Raw genomic sequence first — 27,345 nt, forward strand, 5'->3', positions numbered from 1 at the left:
GTTCCCAGAATGAAGAATTACCGGGCCATTCCGAGTTCGGAGGGCCCGGTAATTCTTCCCTCTGGGAACCCGGGCCCGGACCTTCCCCATTCCCATCTGAGCCCCCATAGGGCTCAATGGGAATGGGAGAGGGAGCTAACAACGGGACGATTACGACCGGCCCGTTGTTAGCTCCCTCTTCCCCTCGCAGGGCCCGGTAACGACGCCTGGTTTTACCAAGGGGACCTCGTAATTTTGCGGAATGGGTTCAACGGGTCCACCACCATTAGCGTAGCCCGTTAACCCATTCCACGAACCTTGTAATGAGGCCCCTTGAGTTTTCTCAAGACCAATATTGATACCGGGTTTGATTTCCAGAATGCTTAATGAAGGTTATTATTAAGGAGAAAAATACCAAGATGGTCCAAGGAAAGAACTGTAAATTGGTTGTGTTACAGGGCGTTGGTGTGCATTTTTTTATTGTGATATTGAGGGGAAAAGTTTGGGGGCCAGTAAACAGTTGTCTTGCCCTGATTTAAGAAACCTCCTGGAGCAAGCTAGGTTGAATTATTTTCTGTGGTAAGGAGTTTTTTGTGGTATAGGTGTGTGGGTAGTTGTATTGGAAAGGTATTTTACGATGTATTGATTGTCAGGGTTGTCGGGTGTCGGAAGCGGCCTCAGAGAGACGAGGGGAGAGGAAGAGGCGCGGCTTGACACGACTCGACAGAGCGTCAGCGAGAGCAGTGCGTGCGGGTCCTTTACTCTAGCACGCTAGGCAAGCAGGCAAGCCAAGTCGAGTGAGCGGCAGAGTGGCCCGCGAATGCTGTGGGCTGCCCCTGGTGCCTTCTGGATTCTTCCCTGCGGCACCTGGGTGGAGGGCCCGAGGAAAGCCGAAGTCGAAGGAAGGCACATTCTCCGCACTGCACACTGCACCTGTGGGTTGTGGTGCGGCTGCCTCCTAGGACGGCTGTGTATTGGAGGGGCTGTGTAGGGCAGCACCCAGCACCTAGCGTAGCGGCACGCTAGTGGGCAAGTAAGTAGAGGGGCCTCGGGGTTTGGTGGTTGCCGTGGTTTGGCCGTGGTTTTGACGGTTTTGCCGTGGTTTACTCTGCCCAGGTGGCCCTTTGCCTCGCAGTCTGTGTGCCTCAAACGTCTGTGTGCCTCAAACGGAGCAGTCTAAGTGTTAGGCGGCCCCCACGAATTCTCCAACTGTATTAAGGCGGCAGCAACGTGGAGATGCAGCGGGGGAAGAGAGCTCCGCACTCTAGCTATAACTTGAGGAACAACAAGTCGCAAGCTCTGAAAGAGTCAAAGGAGCCCAAAGGAAAAGGGGCCAAACGCAGGAAGAACTCTAAATACGGACTCCCTGTAGCACAAGGTGCCATCACAGAGTTTTTTCCGGTGAATCCACCTCCCGAGATCAATTCCACTATAATTGACGAAGGGTCAGCGCAAGTGCCCAGGGATAGCCATTCTATTAATTCTTCCAACTTTGATTACATCGATAACAACTCCCTCTTGGACCTGTGCCTGACAATACAGAGAGGAATGCAGCCTCACATCCCACAGACTATATCAAGTGGTCCACCGACCTAGAATGGTAACAGCATGGATGCTGTGGCGGGGGAGTATATTGCGGCGGGATACTGCGAACGTCTCTCCACATCGCCGAACCTTGCAATGTCTTCGATGGAGGATGAGCCGGATCATGAGACAGTGGGGGGCATGGGATATGTATCCAGCTCCACTCAGCTAGCCAAGCTACAAACGTCTGTCGGTGCCCTCCAATTTGCTTTAAAAATATTGCTACAGATGATGGGTCGTATCCTGGCAAATTCCAATTCCATCTCACTAGCATTGGAACTGAAGAATATACCGAAAGAGGATGCGGAAGACAACTTATCAGATGCCCTGCTAATTGCCAAGGAGATGGAAGGTAAGGCAGCCGAGAGGGAGGAGAGTGTGGCCCAGGAGGCACGGGAGAATAACATCTCGATTGAAGAGGTTCCTATCGAGGAAGCCGATCTTGATCTGAATCACAGCCCTCGGGGCCCCCTCTCACGGAAACAGCGGAGACTGGCAAAAAAGGCTCTTAAAAATAAGCCTGATAAAACGGGCTCCCTGCCTCCCACTGTGGGTAGTGGTCCCACAATTGAAACACGTTCAAAAAAAGCCCGGAAAATGATGATGAGAGCGGCAGCTCGGGTGGCAGGAAAAAAAGGTCCTCTCGCAGACTGGCTGAAGCCCGAAGAGAAGCAAAACGAGGTGGACCCTGACTTAACTATTGTGGAGGACTCTGAAACTGAGTGTGAATCAAGCATGTTAACTCAGTCAGAGCCCTCATATGAGGGACGGTCATTGAGGGAACCATCGGAGCCTACATCGCCAGAGAAAACGAAGGATGCGCAGGTAAACCATACAAACCGCATCTGCTTCATTAAGAATCTATACCCTAGGGACAACCACTCCTGGCTGGCACGTTCAGAGTTATTGACTAGGCTCTACCATATCCCTCAACTTCGAGTCCTAAAATCAGAGGATTTCCTGTTTATTGAGCCATTATCGGGCCCGAATACTAATGTTTCTGCACTACACTGCGTGTTTCTGAACACGGCAAAATTGCTCAGAGATCATAAAGAAGAGTTGAGAGCAGTGGATATCGCTATTGACGTGGATCTGCATGAGAAAGATCTTTCAGCAATCCCTGAAGTCCCAGATATAACACCGAATTTGGTAAATGACTCCAAGTCGGTATTAGGAGAGAACCCTTTACTGGTTGAAGTACAACAGGTAATTAAATCCTTTCTGGAATCACTTCCCCAGCTGATACAGAAGCATTGAAGTCTATCATTATTATCCTGGAATTGTAGAGGCTTCTCCCATTTATTGAGGGCGGAGGGCTCTGCAGATCTCTTATTCCATCATAGCTGTATTTGTCTGCAAGAAACTTGCACTGGACCCTCTTATTCTGGATGGCTATGTTATACACCAGTCACCTGCACGACGGGGAAGCAAGGGACGCCCCTTTGGCGGCCTACTCACGGGAATTGTTAACTCCATGATGTCGCGTAAAATTCATAGCGGAGCTGAGGACCAACTATTGGCTGTAGAAGTTGCTTACCCTCATGTTAAGGGAAGTGTTAAGTTTCTTCTTATCAATCTTTACAATCCCCCCGGAGCAGTTGCAAGAGACTCTCTTCAAGAGGCTTTACAGGATTTACTGTCTTCCTGGACATTGGGATCTAGTAATGCCGCAGTTATGGTAGTTGGGGACTTTAATTGTCATATGGTCGATGAAACTCCCACTTCTTCCAATCCTGGCCTTAGCGCCAGATGTATGATGACTCATAGAAAGAGGGAGAAAGAAGGTCTGGGGTTGTTGCAATTGTTTGAATCTTGGGACTTGGCTATGATAAACGGCCGCACCCCGGGTGATAGGCCGGGGAAGCACACTTGGTCCAATGGATCATCTCGGAGCACATTAGATTATATATTCATGTGCCCCTCGATGCAGACTAGAGTGGCTGACATGTGGGTAAAGCCCAACAGCTGGAGTGACCATGCGGAATTAATATGCACTTTCCTGACCCCGATGCCTGACACTCTCAAGCTAAACATCAGAAGTATATAAACCAATTGTGCAGGAACCAGAATAGTTTGGTCGGAGAAGAATGTCAGAGCGGCCTCTGAAGCACTTAAGCTGAATATAGAAGAGGGCGGGAGTGATTTCCTGGCTATGTCTGTAAATGAAATAGAAGAGTGGATATCAGGATTCTCAGTCCATCATGCAGCTAACAAAAAGGGGTATGTCATGAAAGAGGGAAATGTCCCCCTCCCCTATAGTGGGAAAATCAGGGATGCCAAGAGAGGACTTAGAAGAATGACACGCTGCCTAAAAAGCCCGAATCTCTCTAGAGCCCTTTATCGTGCGAAATTAAGAACGATAAAAAATCGATATAGATCAGAGGTGAAGAGTATCAAGACAGCAGAGAAGAACAAATGCTATCAGCGACTTGTTAAAACCATCTGTTCCAGAAACTCTCGAAGCATTTGGGAACTCTTAAATGAGAACAGAACCAAGGCCAAAGGTGCTGTTGCCAATCCAATCAATGAGAAAATATGGGAACAATTCCTCCTAAATCGTAATGAGGAAGAGGATGGGTCTGCGAGTTGCCCTATGGGAAAGCCTCCTATCATTCAACCCTTTGATGTTTCACCTGGGGCAATACTCAATAAAATTGTGATTCTCAAGCCATCTAGAGCCCCTGGTCCAAATGGGCTAGCGAATGTGGTGTTAAAAAGAAACCCGCCTTTTGGGCAGAATTATTCTCTGTACTTTTCAACAAGGTCTTTGCACTGGGGGATATTCCTCGATCCTGGCAAACTGCTATCCTGATCCCGGTGTTTAAAAAGGGCAACCGCACAGATCCTAATAATTACAGACTCTTATCCATGCTGGATGTCACTGGGAAACTCTTTGCCTCTCTTTTGCTTAGTGAAATGCAAAAATGGGTTGAGGATATGCGAATATTGAGTAGATTCCAATGCGGTTTTAGGCGGGAGTTTTCAACATCACATAACCTTTTTGTAATGGATGTATTGCGTACGAGGGCACTTAGTAGGGGCCAGCCCCCAATGTACGCACTTTTTATTGACTTTAAGGCCGCATTTGACTCGATCCCAAGAGCTAGGCTTTGGAATAAGCTTGAAGCACTGGGCTGCCCCAAAGGTTTGCTGTATTATCTCAGATTGCTCCACCGAGATACCTCGGTGCGCCTACGACTTAACCAGGAGGGCTATTCGACCCAAAATGTGATGCAATATAGAGGGGTTAAGCAGGGTTGCGTTACAGCGCCTCTTATTTACAACCTGTATGTACATGACATCCCGGCGACACTTGCGGAGGTCAATAACTGTCCACCAAAAATAGGTGATGTGTTATGTGTGGTCTTGGCGTACGCAGATGATTTGGTAGTCCTCGATAACACCATTGGTGGTCTGAGGCGCTCTGCCCATGTTCTTTGGGAATACGCTAAGATCAATGGCCTGACCATCAATCTGGAGAAGACTAATGTGCTGAGATTCACTAGGAAAAGAGTAACCCGTGTGAATCTGACAGTACATAAACACACAATTCTGTACGCCCCGTCTTATCACTACCTAGGAGTGGAAATAGAGCCCCTAGGTGACTATGCTCTATGTAAACAGGAACGCACCACCAGGGCCCATCAAGTGATCTCACTCACTGCATCTTTTACTAGCAAACAAGGGGGCTTTACTTTGTGGGGAACACGCCACCTCTATATGCAAGTTTTCGCACCTATGGTCATTTATGGCCTGGAATCGCTGCTGACGGTGAATTTGGCGTGGCTCCAAGTGTTAGAGGGAAAGTTCTGGCGACGTATGTTGGGGCTTCCCCCGGGGGTGCCGATGGCCCTGATAAGATTAGAACTGGGCCTGCCTTCACTTAAGGCTATGGTATTGAAAAGAAGAACTGGGTTCTATCTTAAGATGACACGTGGATCTTTCAATCCCCTGCTAATAGTCTTACATCAGGAACTAAGTAAAAAACTTACCACCTCATCTTTATATAAAGATATGGGAAAATTCCTTGAAGAAATTGGTTGGACTCATAAAGGGACAAGTGTGACCAAAGAAATGTTAAATGCACTGGGGAAAAAGGTGGACCTTTGGGATTGGCTGGAGAACTTCGCTCATCTGGACACCCTCAAATCACACCGTTTTGTGAACTATTGAGTATATAAGTTCATGAAACTGCAGGACTACCTTTTCCTCTGTCCCACTAGAAGACTCCGCCGTTTTATTATTCTGTTCCGATTAGAACAATTACCTACCTTATCTATCATAGGAGCAAGGGAAAATATTCCTACAGCAGAGCGAACCTGCCGAGTGTGTAAATCTCCCTTGTGTCCAGAGACAGCTAGACATGTATTAACTCAATGCACGGCACTTAAGAAGACCATTGTCCATTTCCTGGGTGAATTTGTGCATGACCCGCTTACTATACCTAAATCTCCATTCTGGCAGTATTGTATCAACACAACCAACATGCACCTATACATAGCACTTTATAATGTCTGGCAACAGATAGAACTCGGATTGGGAACCTAAGCATACCCAATCATTAATTCTTATGTAGTTGCTTAGGATTACTTGCAAGACTGTTAAAGTACTTGTAAATAATTCCATGAAGTGATTTGTAGTGATTTACGATTGATGATTTTATGTTTATGATCTTATATGTATGATTTTATATTAATGTTTATTAATATATGTGTAAAGTTTGAATTTATTTTCATACTACATCACATTAAAGAATTTGGTTTGATTGGTTTTTTGTATATGCATGTGACTTGTCTGTGTATTGTATAATGACCGGTTCCTAATTTCCCTTCTTTGGTGCTCGGGTCATCAGAATTGGATTTGTACTCACACATCGCATATATTTTTGTTTTTTTCTCAGATAGGTGGTACAATATGAAAAAGCTGTAGTTTTTCTTATAATACAGTGCTCATGGCTTTATTGCATCTGAATTCAGCAATGTGACTTGTGCTAAGAGGTCATTCTGTTCTTTCTGGTTTTTAGCATAGTGTTAACTTTCCCCTTCTGCATTAGAGAAGGTTACTCTGTGTTTCAACCCCTGTAACCTGGCCTGTTTCCCTTACATGGGGTGTGACCCAGGTAATCATTCTTAGGGGATATGATATTCCAATCCAATAGAATTCTTTTCGTATGCTGTCGATGCATCCACAGGTTTTTTTCAAACTCTTGTGCAATCGTTTTCCATATAAATGATTTTGTCTCCTCCCAAGTCTGCCTCATATCCTCTGTCACCTCCCATCTCTAAAATCCGGCCTCTTACCTCTTTCAAATTAATTCCCTTCTACTCCCTTTACCCTCTGCCTTCCATATGGCTTTTGTGTTGACCACTCAAGCCACTTCCTGTCACAGAACATTGCTATGGTGGTAGCCCATCTATAATTATCAACGCGTTTAGAAGCTTTAAGTTTCCCTATTAGTGTCATGTCTCCACAAAAAGAAATTGGGGAGGTATGCTTGCAATGGGAGAATCTGGCATGTCCATTGATGTCAGATATTTCACTGTATAAGTACACATTTCCCCAGTTGTTACAAATGACTAGGGGCAGATGAATACGTCACTTATAGCGTCAGGCCCCCCCCACCTTTATTTCACAGTAATGAAAGAAGTGCATCATTTATGACGCCTGCCCCATCTCCTTCGCCATACCGCAAGTACGAGAGATGCTATTCACTAAGACAACCCTACCAACCTTATCCGGGAACAAACAAAGTAGAGATGCACATGCTGTAACCAAAGACGATGGGAGCAAGTGACATCACTGCCAAAACTGACACACGTAGATGCACTAGACATGAAGCAAACATACACTCACCATGAATATACACAGAGACTGCGTCAAACTTGCATTTAGACATGAAGATTGTTACCTGAAACAATAGACACTAGAAAACATATAATAATCAATGTATTTAGTGAAATGCTGGGTAAATGAGATAAACGCAAAACTTGCTTAATGTAGAAATGCAGCAGTAACGAGTAGCCATTTTGGATAAAATGGATGGCGCAGCGACGCTCGAGTGAAGCATCGAAGGAACCTCAAACCTGCAGTAAGATTAGACTTGCTGAATTCACTGACAATACAGACCCGAGCAGACCAGACAATAGCTGCATAGCTCCTGCCAAGGTTACCGTGGAAAAAGGGAGGTTGGGACAAAGCACTGAGGAGAACAGAAGATAATAATTCCCAATCATAAGACACAGTTATCTTAGATTAAGTAATGTAACAAACAGCCCTTGAGAGCCAGGTGCTCACTAATAAAGGTTTAATATTGGAAGAAAAGTAGCTTGAACAAGCCTCCGGTGGCAAGGACGGGTAAGGACACCCATATTAATAAGGGTTCAAATCCTAGTAAAAGTCGAGCAGAATAATTCAAAACATGGTCTCCTCACACATGACTTATATATAGTTGGAGAACAGTGGCTATTCATTAACTCCAGACACAGATAGGCTTAGGCCTTCACCCCCCTCTAGTTCTCAGAACAAAGATACCAGACAAACCCAGACAATACCAAGTTCAACACTAAAATCCTGGCCTGTGGCTTTGAAATCAGAGTTGGTGTCTTATTAATTGGGAAAAGCAGCACCTTGAAGCCGCTCCCCCTGCCACTATTGTTGCTCATGTGCTGATGAACGGCCAAGTAGTCAAGGCTGGTAAGGCTAATGCCAACCAATCGTTCTCAAATGATGCCATCTTGTAACTGCTGCAGTAGCCAATAGTTTGTTGTTGTGATTATGGGCCTCATCCGAGGTGGGGGGTAAGGGCTACCGGGCACCGGTAAGGAGACCGGTGCCGGTAATCTCTTACCGTCCAATTCTGAGGTCCCTTAGCGGCAACCATAAAGGATGTGCGGTCTGACCACACGTCCTTTACCGGTCCCGCTAAGGGACCATGGCGCTAATAACAGGCCTGCTATTCACGGGCCCGTCATTAGCGCCTTCCCCATTCCCATTGAGCCCTATGGGGGCTCAAATGGGAATGGGGAATGGTTTGGTGAATGGGGATTTACCGGGTCCTCCAGGGTCGGAATGAACCGGTAAGTCCCCATTCAACCAGACCGGTGCCAGACCCGGTATTGGAGGCAGCCATGGGCAAATAGTGCCATGGCTACCTCCAATCTCGGAATGAGGATGTCTTTTTACCTGGAATCAATTTAGAGGTGGTATGAGGTGTGGCCAGTAGATTAGTAGTGACCAATGAAGGGACTAACACCTATACATTGTATATATAGAAGATTCCTCTAACTAATCCCACCTTTCTGTTTTTGAAAATGCAATGTCAATTATGAAGTATTTTTTTTATTATAAGCTGGGGTTTGACGTGTACATCTTTGAGAGCGTGGAAGCGTTTTGGTGTTCACTGCTGTCCCTGTTTTATCTGGATCGTTAATTACCTTGACTCTTCCGTTATTGGGTGCAAGATTTCCCAGCCTGTCTGTTTTCAGCTCAGGACTGGGGATTTCCAGCCCTCCATTATACATTTACCCTCTTCTGGCTCTTGGTTTTAGGTGCTGATCACTGGCTGGCAAGATTGCGCAATGGATTCTGTGCAGTTGCTATAAGAGGTCGAAGGGGGGAGTGTCTATTTGCAGAAGTTCTCCCTGAAGTTCTCCCTTCACCCACTGATGAACCTTTTGGGCCTGATTAACAAAATTGCTTACTGGCCCGATTTACAAAACTGTTTTCAAAGTGACTTTCTCATGTTAAAACATGTTTGTAAATCAGGCCCTTAGTGTTTCAATGTATACAAAATATACTCCCAGATTTCTGCCAATGACAGACGCATCAACTTGAGACATGAGTGTTAACTCCTGGTGAAGCATTCGCAATCCACATTTCCTGATTAGTGCTTGTCGTCCCTGCTTACATGTATATATTTGAGGTATGCATTTCACATTGATGGTTTTACTCCAAATGAAAATATGGAATAGATATAGATTTCTCAGTTTCTTTTTTCTTGTTTTGCAGAGTTCTACATTTCTAGGGACATTTGGTTTGCCGCAATGCAAAAACATCGAATTGTGTCTAGGAAATACTTGACAAGTGCCAATCAAAGCTGCAAGCTGGCCGACCTTGCACCAGTTCTCGCTTCCCAGCCGATAGGCTTTTGCTTTCTGGCACGCAAACTTTGGGCGCCTTCCTTATAATTAGTATAGGCCTGCAATGGGTTGGTGCATCTTCTGCTGAACTCTGCCTATACCCAAAGATCATGCCTTTGATGGCTTCCTCTGGATGCAAGGGGGCTGACACAGGGAAATTGATTAGCTTGCATATTAGTCAGAAATGTACAAGTGGGCTTCCTAAAATCCCAATCTGTGGGGAAACATTATGTTTGTGCAAGCAGCCCAAATTCCTGACTTTGTTGGACGACTTCTTGTGTGCTTTATAATATGTGTGTCCTCATAATTGTTCCCAGCATGGATTTCCTGTTGAAACAAGCTTTGGCAAAATCAAACACATTGGCCTTTGCATAGGCATTAGATCGATATTTGCAAGGCACTACCCTCTGCTGCCAAGGAGCTCACACCATGTGTTAGTACTTGCCATCTTACAGGCCATGCAGTAGCATTAAATAAAATAAAACGGTTAGCTTTGCCAATGCTCCTACTAGGGGGGTTTGATTGGGAAAGAATTCTACCACCTCAATCCTTTGCAGATTCACCTGTAATCACTGCTTACGCTTTGCTAACCTTTAGTTCAATGGGCCCCTATTCGATGCTGCGTCTGGCTTACAATGAGCTCTGGCCTCCACTGTGGTAGTAAAGAAACACCTTTCTGAAAAAGTCTGTCTCAATAATATCCTCTCAATTATTTTAGGGTCATATTTTCCTCATGGTGAGGAAGGACGTTCCCACCATAATCTTGTGCTTTCCACCTCTCACCTGCCTCCCATTCCTTAACCATTTAAAAATGTCGCTCCTTGTTTAATGTGTTTTTTTTGGGACAATGGGCCTCATTACGAGAGTGGAGGTAGCCATGGTGCTATTAGCGCCGTGGCTGCCTCCATATCGGGCTCCAATACCGGGTTCCTTCAATGGGGAATTACCGGGTCATTCCAACATTGGAGGACCCGGTAATTCCTCCTTGAAGGAACCATTCCCCATTCCCATTTGAGGTCCCATAGGGCTCAATGGGAATGGGGAGGGAGGTAATAACGGGGACATTACAAATGGCCCGTTATTAGCTCCCTCTTCCCCTCACGGGACCCGGAAAGGACGTCAGGGCCTCATTCCGAGTAGGGCGGTAAGGGATACCGGGCACCGTTAAGGAGACCGGTGCCGGTAATCCCTTACCGCCCTACTACAAGGTCCCTTAAGGGGTCCCTCCTTTAACACCTGGTCTGACCAGGCGTTATGGATGGGACCCATTAAGGGACTTCACAGCTAATAACGGTACCACAAATTGCGGTACCGTTATAAGCTACTTTCCCATTCCCATTGAGCCCTATGCGGGCTCAAATGGGAATGGGGAATGGAATGTTCAATGGGGACTTACCGGTCCCGCCAGGGTCGGACTACACCGGTAAGTCCCCATTGAACGAGACCGGTGCCTGTACCGTTATTGGAGGCAGTCATGGCGCAAATACCACCATGACTACCTCCAATCTCGGAATGAGGCCCGTCTGGTTTTACCAGATGTCTGTTCCGGGTCCCGCAAAGGGAACCTCGCAATAAGCGCTCCCGTAATGAAGGGTGCCAGTCCCGTACCGGCACCCTTCATTACGGGAGCGCCAGGGTCGTAATGAGGCCCAATGTTATTGAGAACGATGTTATGAGAACAGCGTTTTTCAGACTGTATTTTTACAGGATGCTGTGAAGGGTAGTTCATAAAAGAGTTCACATAGGGAGTGGCGATGTCTGTGCACTGAGAGTGTGACTGGCTGTGGCAGAGCGACGCGAAAAGTATCATTTCCAATGGGGATCAGTGCACTAAGGACACTTCTGAACACATGAATGTACGAACACTTGCATTTCTCAGTCATCATTGATGTTAACATTGTTTAAGTTGGCAATTAGGTTCTCAAGAAAGTGTTCAGGTTCGTCACAGTAACGTGTGCAGGTTTAAACATATTTCTCTTCCTGTAGTTACTGAATAATTATTTTGTTGTGGTGCATGCTTACAGTCTGCTATAAAGCATCAAAATGTCTTCTCTGTATAATTATTACTTCTTAAGCGGATATTTCTTTTTTATATCTCGAACACTATTTTGTGATTTAAAATACTGAGTGCTTTATGCCAATGCATGTGGCAGCTAAAAGCACATTCCTGAATCAAAACCACACACACCCCTTTTGGATCGTTCAATGGCACGGCTAGAAATGAGTGGCATTTTGTATGATTGGCTGAACGAGGTCCAGATGTTACTTAGCCACCAACACGGATTCCTCTTAAGAGAGTCTCTGAAACTCTCACTCTGTGCCAGTCTAGTAACTTTGCTGAAAATGTTGCGGGGGCATGACATCTAAAGGAAAGGGGCCCCTGCCAAAGGAGGCGGGGTGTCACGAAAGTTGGTCCAAACACCCTTACCCCCCCCCCCCTCCTATGCTCTGTGCTGTTTTCTTTATCCTCGAACGTCTGTTCAATCGCAGGGTTCCAACTGGATTGCTGGCACGAGGACATTTGAAATAGCTTTAATTGATGGCAAGGATGAGACACTTTAAAGTTTGGAACACAAAACTATGTCCCTTTTCTGTTCAAAACTCCAACACTACTCATTTTAAATGCAGTAAAATATTAGTGACCAACTGACCTTGATGACATCAAGGTTTCCAGATAAAATAATCCAGATAACAGAATGTTTATAGTCTGGGACCCGATTGCCTTGTATTTGCACTGGTGCAAGAAATTGAGCACGTGCTCTGATAATATGGAATGGAACAAACAGGTTTTCTCGCAATCTGTATTATATAAAAACGTTTGCACTAATGCAAAAATAAGTCAGACTGCTTTTGTGCTGTATTTTCTGCATAGCTTAAAAAAACATGTTTGTTTTGTTTGTTTTATTTGCTTATATAGCGCCGCTAACCCAGGGGTAACTAGGTGCATTTCCTCGATACAGTGTTACAGTATACATAATATGAAACAATATACAACAGGGTACAGTGCAAAGAAAGAAAACATGTAAAATGAGTTATACAATTTTCAAAATAATACAAATTACAGTAAGGGGTACATAATATACAGATGCACCAAGGGTCTGGTGTATGAGCAGAATAAATTCAGACAGGGGTCATAGATCTGAGGTCTTGTCGGTGGGTAGCAAAGGGCGGTTCAGAGGTAAGTGAGGCATCCAGGTCAGTTAGACTGGGAGAAGAGTCAAGTTTTTATTTTCTTCTGAAATGAGAGGAAAACTGGGTCAATTCTGAATTCTGTGGGTAGTTTGTTCCAAGTTTTGGCTGCGAGTACTGGAAAACTGGAACCCCCTGCTTTAGAAAGTTTAAATTTAGGAATGCTTAGGCAGTGTGCGTGGTTAGCTCTGGTAGGTCTGAAATATTCTTTTCTGGAGAACTTGTGTTTTCTACATTCCATTTTATGCTATCTAGTAAATATAGCACAATAATAGCTGCTTAATTTTTGTCCTAGTGAAAACATTTGGTCTCATTACAATTGTGGCGGTCCGGAAACAAGGGTCCCGGGAAGCTTATGAAAGGTACCCAAATGTAGTTTGCAGGAGCCAGAGAGTTTGGTCTGGCAGCAGCTTCAAGGGAGATCTGCCGCTTTAACAGGGAGAACACAGAGAGGACCATTACCAGAGAGACTCTTGGATCAACAGTAGAAAGGAAGTTGGGTGGGACTTAGTATCACATGTTTTCACCCCTATACCTTTCCTGTTGCAAAGCACTCTGGTTTAGGCAGATCATCTGAAGACTTCACTTGAAGTAACAAAGAAGAACTGAACCTTGGACCATGGCTGAAGGTACAGTCTGCCTTACATCTTGCGCCAGTGAAGGAAGCAAGATCCCTCCCCTAAACATCTCACAGGAAACAGAGGGAGATAAAAATCTCATAGGACCCTCCAGCTGCTCCAGAACCGGTACCCAGCCAGCACACAACGTGCCCTGTTAGGCTCTGCAGCAAGCTTCCTGGATAGGAAGTGCCAGAAGGTGTCTGAACCTGCAACCAAGGATAAGGCAGCCGCCTGCAACACACTCCACAGCTGTGGGCTGTCCACCTTAAAGGACGACACAAGCCCAAGGAAGAAGCTGGGAGAAGTGCCTCGCCGAGCATCTACCGCCGTCTGCCTCAAAGGACATTTTTTAGCTAGTTGAGTTCCTCGAGCTGCAACCGACTTCTATGCTGACCGTTGTCAAGCCGCAGTAGCTTAAAGACATCCAAGACTTCTCCACCGGTTCTTCAGATTTGCTGACCCCGTGCTACTGTGTAGGCCAGTCTGCAGCTGTTTGTCCAGCTTCACTCGCTGCCGCATCTTACTGCCTGATGTCCTCATCTGACTCTCATCTTGACCTCTGTCACAGAAGCCTGCAAAGTGCCCTGAAACTGACTCAACTCTGTTGAGCACCAAGAACACCTAAAGCACAAGGTACATTGTGATTCTGTCCCCTAGGTCCTTCCCAGAAGGCCAATAGAGACATACCAAGTCCCTTTGCTCCCTTTGTGCTGAAGGCATGAAACCTTAAACTGTTGTGCTTATTAGCCTTACCGACTGCCCTCCTATCAGTATCCAGAGTGCATTCCTTTTCCTTCTTTGAAAGTGTCTGTCCTCTGCATTCCTGAACAGCGTGGGTTGTATTTTCTAGTGTTGCTAGAACTGTCTGTTGTGATATAAATAAAGTAGATCGTTTGATACAACCTTGACTGGACAATCCCTTTTATCATTGGGTAATAATTGTATTTTTCGCTGTGTTGCAACTAACCAATGATCCATGACCTTTCGGAGATAAGTCTGCTGTTATGTCCACATTACCAAAATTGGACAAGGAGGTTTATATTTTGCTTATTATTGCATTTTTTTCAGATCCCTTCTGGTGTACTAGATGTGTGGGGAAGATTCATGGTTTCGAAAACGATATTCATCCCTGGCCCACTGGTGCCTGGAATTTTATTTGTCACAGCTTATCATTCCTGTAGCCAGGTGTGAATAATTGGGAGTAGATGTTTCTCTTCCCGACCTGCTAGAAAGTGGAACAGTGTCTCCCTCGTCTTGAGACTCACAAGTGATCACTTGAAATGTAGGTGCCAAATTGTAACGTATCTCTTTCCAAAATAAATTCTCAGTTTTGCTGGATATTCTATCATGTCGTCCGGGGAGGATAGCTCAGCAGCAGCGTGCTCACCTTGGAAACAAGACAACACAAAGCAGCACAGGTTGATCCCTGGGTCCACGCTTAGAACCCTCTGAGTATTAAGCGTGTTATAAATACGCAACTAAGACATATTCCGTAACAGCGCCTTGATGCCCCCGGGCTGTGTGAGTGCTTTAAAAATGCAAATAAATAAATAAAAAAAGTCACAGTATGTTGCGTTGATGTTTGCCTCATATATTTTAGGGTGCCCTATTGGCATTTGTTGTGCTAAGAATTACATCAATAAAACATATTACCGTCAAAGGCTTGATAGGTGGGTGCCGGTGGCAGGAACATGTCCGTGGAATTGGTTAGAATGAAAATGAGCAAAGTTCCCTGATTTTGAAACAGTTATATGAAATTCCATTTGAACGTGTCCAGAAAATATAGATTGGGGGTGGTGGGTGGTCGGGAGATTACAGAGCTCACTCGAGAGGCTTAGAAGTGGGATTGCAAAGAGGGCATGAGGGACTCTTACCCCAAAAGCTGCAAAGGGAAGAGGGTGGAAAAAAGATACAATTGAAAAAGCAAACCTCAAAGTAACTTGCTTGGAAAGAAACAAAAGAAGCACCGGTGGAATCGATTAATGTCATTTTAGCACATCCGCCAAGAAGCCGTGTTATCGAACTGGCAGCTGGGTGGGGGTATCAAGTAAACCCTAACCACAGTCGACTGTGCTACTTTCATGGTTAAACCAAATATTTCCAGTCCTTACACACCCTCCTAAAATCCTAGGGCCCCAGAAAAGCTACCAGATGACCACCCACCCCCATTACTCAACTGGAAATATAAAGCAGCTATTGATTTTGAACTGCTGCCAGAATCCTTAAATGTCCTGACTGAGTCGTTGCTTTATTGACTAATGTTAATGCCCCCCTTTTCAACCGAGCATCGTATTACAAAAGTGGCACGACAAAAATGGATTACAAATAGAAATTACAATACATAGACCAAATAATTGAACTCTCAAAAAGGTGGGATAAAACTACCCTAAAAAGAGTGTTGAAAAAAGGCAGGAAAACTAAAACAGATGTAAGAAAGTAAAAAAAAGGAAGTGAGAGGAGCGAGGCAGGTACTGGCATTCCAAAGGCATGCATGCGAGGCTGTTCTGTTCCAGCATCCGGCCAGCGCAGGCCGCAGGACTTCCGGTAGCTCCGTTTTCCAGCAGTCATCTGAGCCCACATTCAAGCGTGCCCAGAGTCAGGCCCCGGCTAACTGGCAGCTTGCTCAATGGCAACCTTGTGTGGCTTTGCGGCGGCTTTGAAGTCCACATTTTTCACCGTGATAAAACTTACACTCGACCATAAAATGTGAAATCAACCTTAATGCTTCTCCTTTTACACCTCGAAGGTCACTAAGGTTGCGATCTCTGCCCTTTGAAACCGAGCATTTGAACGCAATATGAGCAGCAATGACATTGTAATTGCACGTTTTAGATCATTTCAGGAATAGTTGCAAATAAGTAAAATAAGTCCCAATGTTTCATTGGGAAGTTTGCAATAATTTATTCACTAGAGATACATGATATCAGCGTATGTGTCGATTCTTATTTATTTATTTTATAGTTTTTTTTAAAAAACACGCCTAATAGTATACATGAGTTCGGTTTCTAATCGCGGATCAAGGATTCTTCAGTTTCTAACATGTATGCATACCGAATTAGGATAAGTGACAAGGAGGAGCCTTTTTGCATAGACTTGCATAATAGCCTGGCACTTAAGGGGTTAATAGATGATTATTTTACAGAAGACACGTTTAAAATGTCTGTTAATAACTTTGTTGTACAGTGAGCTGATGATTCCACTCATTGAAATTACTATCGGTAATCAACGTTAAATTACATCTTGGTGGAAAGCGCTCACTTTGACATCCTGCAGAGCCTGTCAACGTAGGTTCGAATCCCGGCAGGGCCAAACCAATCTTCCGAGGTCGATAAATAAGCACCAAACACCGTGGGTAATAACAAGCAGCGCTCAGATGCCTGAGGGATCATAGCGCTAAAAAAATGCTAATTATTATTATTGTTATTACATTCTATAAGTTCAACACGAATCACATCCACGTTAAGAGTCATCACTGATTCTTTTCTTAAGGTGCATTCTTAAGTCCTGTGACCGATGCCGAGTCGATTGCCGGTGATCACTGGCTTGCAACTGCACCCAGTGAGTGGGGCACCCCCAGTGTGCTCTTCCTGATAGGTGCCTCAGGATTGTTTAGGTGGTAGCTGCTGATTATTGCGTTGGGATCTCCATGTAACTCCTCTGCAATGTAAACAAGCAGCTGCTTGGAAGGGCCCCCACGTAGCTGTGTCCTCTCCTTCCCCTGGAGTGAAGGAAAGTGGGCACTAGGAAGCTGACAATAAAACAAGAGGGTGAGTTCCTGCAGATATGGTGTCGCATAACCCTCCCCTCGGGTCATGACAGGTTTTGTGGTGTAGTTGGAGGAGCGTGGCTCCACCTTTCAAAGACATAGAGAACAGACCATCTGCTTGGGTACCTATGGCACTTTTTTTTTTTTTAGAGAGAAACTCCTAGAGGTGCTGCAGGGTCAGCCACCATAGTAGCATTGGATGCAAGATTTTTAGCAATATTATTTTATTTATTACACATTAGATCTTGTAACTCCTTTTCGTAGTTGCACAATTTAGTGTTTCACTGGAATAAGTAGGCCACAAGCTAGAAGAAAGCGTTAACTAATGAGCAATCCTTTACTAATCAGCAATACTGATTTATGTTACTTCCGGGTGAAAGGTTTTATTCCAGAGATTCACATGTATGCTGCCAGTTCTGGAGTCCTTTTTGCTTGCTTACATTCGGGTGAGTCTTTCATCCTGGGGATTTCAACTCGATATGAGGCCTGTTTCAGTTAATCAAGGAGTGCAACCACTCCCTGCCCGCGCCCTTTCGTGGGTTGGAAGACCGACATACTTTGCTTGAGGCCCATCTTTAAAGCTGCCAGGAGGCCCACATGTGATGTACAAAAAACTTGAATCTAGAAGTATGGTTCACAGGAGTTTATTCATGTAAAAATCAGTTAACGGAGATGAACCGAATTCCCTGTTGGTTGGCATTTGGATGGGGCACATTTGTCTCTGGTGCAGCCTGGTATTGCTAAAACACGGGGAACAAGTGCATGGTGGAATGTGAGCTATGCGCATGAGGAACCCAAATGTGCGATGGTAATGGTCCTGTCCACTTGATTTTGTGGCCTATGTCAGCATGCACGGCAGTGAAAATGTGAAGGCACGTGATTCAGCAATATACCCCTCACGGGTGGGGTGTCAGTTACTACCCCGAGCAAAGCAAGGGCTTTAACGTAAGCCCAGAGGCATCACCTGACCAGTAATGTCCCCCTCTGATAGTTATAGTAGTATTAGTACCCCAGCACGTTGTACCAGGGTACTAATAGTATTTTTATCTCAAGTTTAGTAACAACGTGTTTGCTGTTTCTTACCTTGAGATAAAAACTACAAATCAAGATGGCCGCCATGTTCTGATGAAGTTTGTTTACTTTCCCTCCTCACAGGTTTTGGCGGGAACCTGCACTTTACACATTCGACCAAAAGGTGACTGTACATATATTTTACATAGTGTAGTAGTATTACTGTGTTCTTCATTATTTGCTGGTGTTTGTTCTGGGCCTAATAAATTGTGTACTTTTAATATAGTACTGTCTAAGGGTAATCCTTGTCATCCTAATGTGTGTGCTCGTCCAAGACCTCAGATCACCCCCACTACTCTGAAACATAGCCTTGACTGCTCTCCACGCTACCTTGAATTGTCCTGGCTACCTTCACACAAGTGTTCCCTGTTTCACTAACAAAGGTGGCCCCCTGAACATCTGTCCACCAGGGCAGAGCTCAGAAATTCATTCGAACATTAGTTCACACTAATTTCTGGGTGAGGGTATTAACCCTTCAACAAACATATTCAATTGCTGATACTATTGTTGAACCATTTGCAATACCAGTGGAACTTCAGGAGCCAACCACACCCATGGCACAAAAAGATGCCTCCACCACTGGCCTGTGTGTAAGTATGTTACTGGCCCCCCACAGTCGTGGCATGTACCTTTGGTAGCCAGGGGCCAAGTGCTGCACCTTGTTTCTGTGCTAGGTGAAAGGCGCAATGTTTGAATACAAAATGTACATAACTCTTTTTCCTAGTGCAGAGCACCCTTGCGTCAGCATAATCATCATGTGCATTGTGTATGCGTGGTGGCCCAAGCCAGCACAGGAGCCTGTGGCATGTCCTGCGGCTCTTTGGGGAGTTTCGGGAGCTCCCTGAGTAGGCAGGATCACTGCCTCAGAGCACCTGTTCAAATATCTTCTGACCTTGGGAGAGCAGAAATCATCCGTGAATTGTGTACTGACATTCAGCGAGAACGTTCAAACACATCTAAGAACGTACTGTAACTTCAAATGTTTCTCTACTGCATCTCAAAGTCGGCACAATTAGGTGGGACTCTGGGGGACGCAATTGCTCTTTGAGGTTGGGACTGTAATAAGGCATTTATAGGAGACTGCCTAGTACATGTACAGCAGATGGACACCGGGGTGTACAATTGTGCCCCTAAAAACATCAAAACCTGGTCTGATTGTAAAGGGTGCCAAACAGCCAGGGGCCAAGTGCTGCACGTTGTGTGTGCGCTAAGTGAAAGATGTAAGGTTGGATTACAAAATGTACACAACTCTTTGGCCTATTGCAGAACACTGCGGCAGCATGACGATCATCATGGCATTGTGTATGCATGGGGCCCAGGTCGGCAAGGGAGCCAGTGGCAAGGCCTGTGGCTTTTCCAGGTACAAACAGGCAGTCGGAAGGGAGACAGGAATTGGAGCCCTCTCAACTGCCACCGTCCTCTGACTTCTATGCTGGTCTGCCTCCCACCCCACAACAGACGAACAGAGTCCACAGGGACATGTCTGTATGGTACAGGTCCACCTGAATCATGTCTGGCACTGCTGCTTCATGAGACCTTTAGGATGAAATGGCACCTTCCACTTCATTCATTCTGCTAGCTGGCAAATACCTGTCGCCCTCTCTGCATCTCCTTCCCAAACCCACAACTTCTCCCCTGTACACCCTGTAAAAGGGAGCCCACCGAGCCCCCTGAGACACATGTGCTTCTGTATGTATATAGTCCACATAGTCCCCTGTATTCATGATATGCCCAAAGGCTCTGTAATCTGTGAGGTGCATTCAAAGGCCCCAAACCAAAGGTCCCTTTCACATCAAAAGCCGGATTTTTCAATGCTGCCACGAACATGACTTTGCAAAGGAAAACTGAAGGGCCATGTGTAAAAGGCCTACACCCAAGGAAAAGCAGCATTTCAATTCACAAAGCAAGAAGAAAAATCAAAGGTCCCTTTCACAGGAAAAACAGGAGTTTTAAACACAGTCACAAAAACGGTTTTGCATGTGTGTGTACAAGTAAAAGTAGTTCAAATGTGAAAAATGTACCCCTTCTAAGATAAAAAGGTCAGGGAATAGACATGATGTGCATGTTGATAAAAAGTAAGGTATATTATGTTTGACATTCAAAATACCAGCAGATATTTGAAAGGAAAAGCCACTTTGTTTTCATGAAAAAGTGTCTCTACGCCAGTGTCACGCGCCAAGCTCCCTGGCGCTTATGGAATGCTTGGTGGCTGTTCCGCCATTAGGATGTTCCACTACGCTCTCTCGCTTCCGGGAGTGCCGGTCTAGTCTTTCTGTCTTCCGTATTGTTTCATTTCCTTTATAGCCACACCCCTCTGTTTCCGTGGTGCGTTGGAACCCTTTTGCTTTGCTCTAGTTTAACACACTAAGTACTTCGTGCTCTGCTATTCAGCTTTTTGGACTTCTTTCACTTTTCCTGTGTTAGCTTTCCTTGCGGGTCTCCACCTACTCGTTTTCTTCCGCTACGGCCGGCTCAGATCTTGGTCTGCTTCGGCTCCTCAGCTCTTCCTGCTTGCAGCCAGGTCCCGTCCCGTCTCTCTTTTACTCTGCTCGCCCCCCTCGGCATCCTTACATTTGGGGTTTCTTCCCCTGTCTTCGTACTCCATATCTCTCCTCTGGTTTCTTCTCTTCTTCTGTTCCTCCTGTCCGATATCCGTCGCCCTGTGCCTTCCTTCCTCGTTTCTGTCCTCACTAGGATTTCTTATCCTCCTACTGACTTGCTTACCAGCTTCCGGTCTCTCGTCCGGCTTACCCTTCTACCCCAGGTGCCGGAGGCTTATAGTTCCTTCTGCTCACGGAACACTTCAGTCTGGACAGCACTCCTCAGTTTACCATTATCCTGTGGACTCACTCCTCAGCTCGCCCTCACTCTATGGACCTTTTTTCAAGATCTACTTTGCAGATATATACTCACCCATTTACCTTCCACCAACCGGTTTATCCTGAACTCTCCGGATCAAACGCTCCACCTTTGCGGCATCCAGAGTGCCATGCAAGCCATCCTGCACAAGAGTTTTTTTCTGCTTTTGGCTTTTTCCTCTCTTGGGCACCTTCAGGTGGGGGCCCTTTGCTTGATATCACAATATAGGCAGAAGAGTGGCTTCCACCTGAGGGAGGCCTTATCTGTTCAAGAAAAGACACAAGGACCGTAAGAAGAAGGGCAAACGGCAGTATACATCACCAGAAGATAGAGGTGAGGGGAAGATTGGATCAGTGACGACCCAGAAGCCATAGTATAAATCTGAAAAACCTGACAGTTTGCAATGCCTAAGAAAAGGATCTACCATTGCTACCCCTGAACAGTTGCAAGAACTGGTGAATGCTGTCCAAGGACTCTCCCAGGAAGTGCAGACCCTAAAAACCAAGAACGTAACACTACGTCAGATGATGGCCAACTGGGACCAACAACGTGCCAAACTACCACCCATGTCATTGGCATGCGGCAAGTACAACGGGTCACCCCGGAGATTCAAGGAGTTCATGGAAGCCTGCATAATACATTTCACGCTCCGCCCACAAACGTACGCCTCAGATTAGGCCTGCGTAGGTTTCTTAATCTCAAACGTGACTGGTAATGCATTGTCGTGGGCAACCCCCATGGTTACAAGTGCCAGCCCTCTTCTACAGGGTTATAGTGCGTTCACAGCCCAGTTCAAACAGGCCTTTGAGAAACAGGAGTCGGCTCAAGTAGCCAGTGAGGAACTGTTGGACATCCGACAGGGATCGTCGGACCTGCTGTCCTATATATCTCACTTTAAAGGAGTTGCTGTTGAGACTGGGTGGCCAGAAACTGACCAATACATGATTTTTTTTCGGAAGGGTCTATGAGAAGATCTTAAAGATGAACTGGCTCGATCCCCCAGACCTGCCACATTCTCCGATCTGCTGTGTACTGTCTTACAAGTCGATTTTAATCTCAATGAGAGACGTTCGGAACAAAGAAAGGGTTGCAGTTCTTTTTCTCATCCGGACCGGTTCCCTCCTCACCTCGACGGACCAGAGATGAGCACATGCAGATAGGGACCACAAGAAGACCTCTGAGTGCAGAAGAGCGAAAAAGACGGAAGGAGAACAGACACTGCATGTACTGCGGATCTGACAAGCATGTGTTACATGACTGCCCAGAAGTCCCTCCTCGCCGGCCGGGAAACGGTTGTCCTTGGAACAAGTCTCTGAGGAACTCCATCTGGTCCCTACGTATCAATGTCAGTAACTACTGCCACTTCTACCGAAGACAACCGACTCATGGTGGTTGGCATACAGCTGCAAACCAAACTAAAGAACATAGACGTCTTGGCCCTCATTGACTGCGTAGCAGCAGGATGTTTCATGGACACTGCATGGGCCAAAAAGATGGGGATTGAAGTACTGGAAAAAGACGAAGACCAAAAAGTGGAGGGAACCCTTGTGTTCAGGTCTCATAACTCATACCACCACAGCGTTGAACATGGCAGTGAGGCAGCATACAGAGAGCATTCGATTTGATCTCATCAGGGCCGCACACTTCCCTGTCATAATCGGAGTGTCTTGGCTTCAGAAACACAATCCTACTATATATTGGGCAAAAAGTCAAATGGCCTTTACCTCGGACTACTGTGTCAAGACCTGCCTACAGGGCGTCAAATACTCAACTGTAGAGCCTTGGCCAAATCGCCCCAACCGCCGACCACGGTGGGTGTACACACCATCCCAACCAGTCTCTGTGACTTCAATTACGTTTTTTGTGATAAGGATCCACAGGAACTACCACCGCACCAACCTGAGGACTGTTCCATAGACCTCTTGCCTGATGCTTTGGTGCCCTATGTCCGGATGTTTTCACTGTCCCTCAAAGAGAAGGATGTTTTACGGCATTATCTCGACTCCAACCTTCTCAATGGCCTGATACAATCTTCACGTTCACCAGCAGGGCCATCTTTGTTCTTCATCCCTAAGAAAGATACTTAAGAATTGAGACCCTGCATAGATTACCATGGTCTCAATCGGGTGACCGTCCCAGACCGGTAACCCATACCCCTCATCAAAGACATCCTGGAGGCCGTACAAGGGGCAGTGGTTTTCTCCAAATTAGATCTGAGGAGAGCCTACCATCTTCTACGTGTCCATGCAGGAGACAAATAGAAGTACTCCTTTTGTAACCAGTACGGACATTTTGAGTGTCGGGTCATGCCATTCGGTCTAGTCAACGCACCATCCATTTTTGAAAGGTTCATAGACTGCTTGTTCTCAGACCTCCTGTATCACACCACTATCGATTACCTCAATGACATTCTGGTTTACTCTTCCTCTCATCAATCCCACCAGGAACATCTCTGTCAGGTGGTACAGTGCCTCAGTGATCATCACCTTCTGGTCAACCCCGATTGGTGGGTGTTCCAGGTGACCACATTCCCATATCTGTGATTCATCTTGTCAGTGCAGGAGTACAAATGGATCCACCGAAAGGTGGAAGCTATCCTTGAGTGGCACGCCCCAGTTTCCGTCAAGGACGTTCAGAAATTTCTGGGTTTGACTAACTGTTATCGGAAGTTTATGGCAAGATTTTCTGAGCTAGTCTTACCGATCACGTCTTTGGTCAACAAAACTGCAGCTCTTTTCTCTTGGACCAAGCAAGCCGATGAAGCCTTTCTCCATTTAAAGCATCTTTTTTGTTCTGCTCCAATTCTGCATCAGCCCGATCAGGGACAACCTTTCATAGCCGGAACTGACACCTCTGCTGCCGCCCTAGGAGCCGCCCTGTTACAGGAATACGACAGAACAGAGCATCCGGTAGCGTACATCTACAAAACACTCACACCTAGTCAGGCAAACTATTCAGTGATTGAAAAGGAGCTGCTGGCCATGAAGACCGCATGCGAGGAATGGCGTCACTTGCTTCAAGGTGCCGCACATCCCTTTACTCTCTGGACCGATCACAAGAACCTAATGGTCATCCAACAGATGGAGTGCGTCAACTCCCGCCAGGCCATGTGGGCACATTTCTTCACCCAATACGATTTCACCATAACCTACCTACCAGGGTCCAAGAACGTGTTGGCAGACGCGCTCTCAGGGGTGCCGGTTCCGTGCATCTCACCTGACCATCTTCCGGAATGAGTATTCTCTCACAACAAGATTGTTAGTCAAGTCTCTACTTTCTCACAGAAAGCTAAGGACGCTACTGGTCTCTCTTCGACATCTCTTTCTGTAACTCCTCGAGACATTGTTAGCAAACAAGATAGTTTGCTCTTCGTGAACGACTGCTTATTTCTCCCGTATTCCGTCTCCATAAGGAGTGCCCTAGATTGTTGTCATGATAGTCCTTTGGCTGGCCATCATGGAATATCTAACACAATGCAACTGCTCAAGGGACAGTTTTGGTGGCCAGGTATGACAGCTGACGCCACTGGTTATGTACGAGCCTGCCTGGTCTGCTGTTGATCCAAGTACAATACTCATAGGCCAGTGGGACTGGTGCAGCACGATAAACCCCGTCGAAGACCACGGAACATACTCACCACTGATTTCATAGGGTAACTTCCGCCATCGGAAGGATGCACTTGTATCATGCTGACAGTCGATACTTTCACCAAAATGGTGCATTTCTCTCCTCTACCAGGGATTCCAACGGCAGCTGAGATGGCAATGGTTTTTGTCAGAGACTTATTCTGTCTGCACGGATTGCCCGAGAAGATCATATCCGACAGAGGGAGCCAATATACGTCTCACTTCTGGAAGGCCCTATGCACCAAATTGGGTATCCAAAGAGCTTTGTCTTCGGGTTTTCACCCTCAAACTAATGGACAGACTGAGAAGTTAAATGCCTCTTTAGAAAAATACCTTTGTTGTTTCATTAATTATCAACAAAGCAACTGGGTGGTCTTACTACCTACCGCCAAATTCTCCTAAAACAACTCCAAGCACAGTGCCATCACGCTTAGCCCTTTTTTCTGTTCCTATGGATTTCAAGCTCTTATTTGTTGGGATTCACAGGCCTCCTCAGTTCCTTTAGTGGATGCTGCGTTCACCAACATTTCAGAGGCACATACGATTGCCTGTAAAAGCCTTCTCGTAAGTGGTACAGCTCCCAAAGCAACCCACACTGCCTACTTTCACCCATGTGGGACAAAGGAACCAAAGTGTTGCTCTCAACTAAGTACCTACCTCATTGGCTATGGGTCTCCAAGTTGTCTCTGCGGTATCTAGGGCCTTTTTTGATCCTGTGGCCTACCGCCTGAAGTTGCCCAACCATATGAGACGCATACACCTGGTCTTCCACTCTTCCTTACTCAAAGGGCATATTGCAGAACCCTACCTCTGTACCTGTGTGCGGGTTCGGGCTTCAGAGGTTCTACTGCCTGACGAATATTAGGTGGCACAGTTACTGGACTCCAGGCACAGGAAGGGTCGCCTTGAGTATCTAGTACATTGGAAGGGGAATCCACTTTCGGAGGAATCCTGGGAACCAAGGACCCATTTACACGCCACGGTACTGGTTTGGAAGTTTCATCAGTATCATCCCGGTAAACCGGGTGGTCCCTCCCTCGGGAGGGGGTATACTGTCACGCGCCGAGCTCCCTGGCGCTTGTGAAACGATTGGTTGCTGTTCCGCCATTAAGATGTTCCACTACGCTCCCTCGCTTCCAGAAGTGCTGGTCTAGTCTTTCTGTCTTCTGTATTGTTTCATTTCCTTTACAGCCATGCCCCTCTGTTTTTGTGGTTCGTTGCAACCCTTTCGCTTTGCTCCGGGTTAACACGCTAAGTACTTTGTGCTCTGCTATTCAGCTTTTTGGCCTTCTTTCACTTTTCCTGTGCTAGCTTTCCTTGCGGGTCTCCACCTGCTCATTTTCTTCGACTACGGCCGGCTCGGATCTTGGTCCACTTCAGCTCCTTTGCTCTTCCGGCTTGCAGACGGGTCCTGTCCCATCTTTCTTTTACTCTGCTCGCCCCCTCGGCATCCTTACTTTCGGGGTTTCTTCCCCTGCTTTGTTATTCCATATCTCTCCTCTAGTTTCTTCTCTTCTTCTGTTCCTCCTGTCCGGTATCCCTCGCCCTGTGCCTTCCATCCTCGTTTCTGTCCTCCCGAGGATTTCTTATCCTCCTACCAACCTGCTTACCAGCTTCCGGTCTCTCATCCGGCTTACCCTTCTACCCCAGGTGCCGGCGGCTTATAGTTCCTTCTGCTCACGGAACACTTCAGTCCGGACTGCACTCCTCAGCTTACCATTATTTTTCAAGATCTCCTTTCTGGATTTATACTCACCCATTTACCTTCCACCAACCGCTTTATCCTGAACTCTCCGGATCAAACTCTCCACCTTTGCGACATCCAGAGTGCTACGCAAGACATCCTGCACGAGAGGTTTTTTCTGCTTTTGGCTTTTTCCTCTCTTGGGCACCTTTGGGAGGGGGCCCTTTGCTTGCTATCACCATAAAGGCAGCATAGTGGCTTCCACCTGAGGGAGGCCTTATCTCTTCAAGAAAAAACACAAGGACCGTAAGAAGAAGGGAAAATGGCAGGATACATCACCAGAAGATACAGGTGAGGAGGAGGGGGAGATTGGATTCAGTGACGACCCAGAAACTATAGTTAAATCTGACAAACTTGACAGCCAGAGGCAAACCCTTTTGCTGGCTGTTGGACACATGTCACCATGAACTCCCCCACTGGAAGGCTGGTATCCTAGTGTTTACAACAGCAATAAAATGTGGCCTTCCTGAAAGCTGTTGCCCCTGAAGGCTGTTCTCTGTGCAGAGACAACGGGCCTATGCTAGAGCATGACCAGAATGTAGACAGTAGGTGTGAAAAGGGAGGCTGAAATTCCATCTTCAAACAGGCAACCAACCAAAGAGCAAGCTGTAAACACAAAGAGAATAAAAAAGAAAAAAACTCTGGTAACAGGCGAGCCCAGTGAGACCATGTGGCCGGAGGCAGGAGAGTTGCCTTTCATCCCACAAGAAGATTTAATATTTATTTAAAAGGACCATTATCATTTAGGGCTTTTTCCCACCAACCATAA

The sequence above is a fragment of the Ambystoma mexicanum genome, chromosome 3p (genome assembly GCF_040938575.1).
Source record: "Ambystoma mexicanum isolate Mex_15411 chromosome 3p, UKY_AmexF1_1, whole genome shotgun sequence".
Classification (NCBI taxonomy): Eukaryota; Metazoa; Chordata; class Amphibia; order Caudata; family Ambystomatidae; genus Ambystoma; species Ambystoma mexicanum.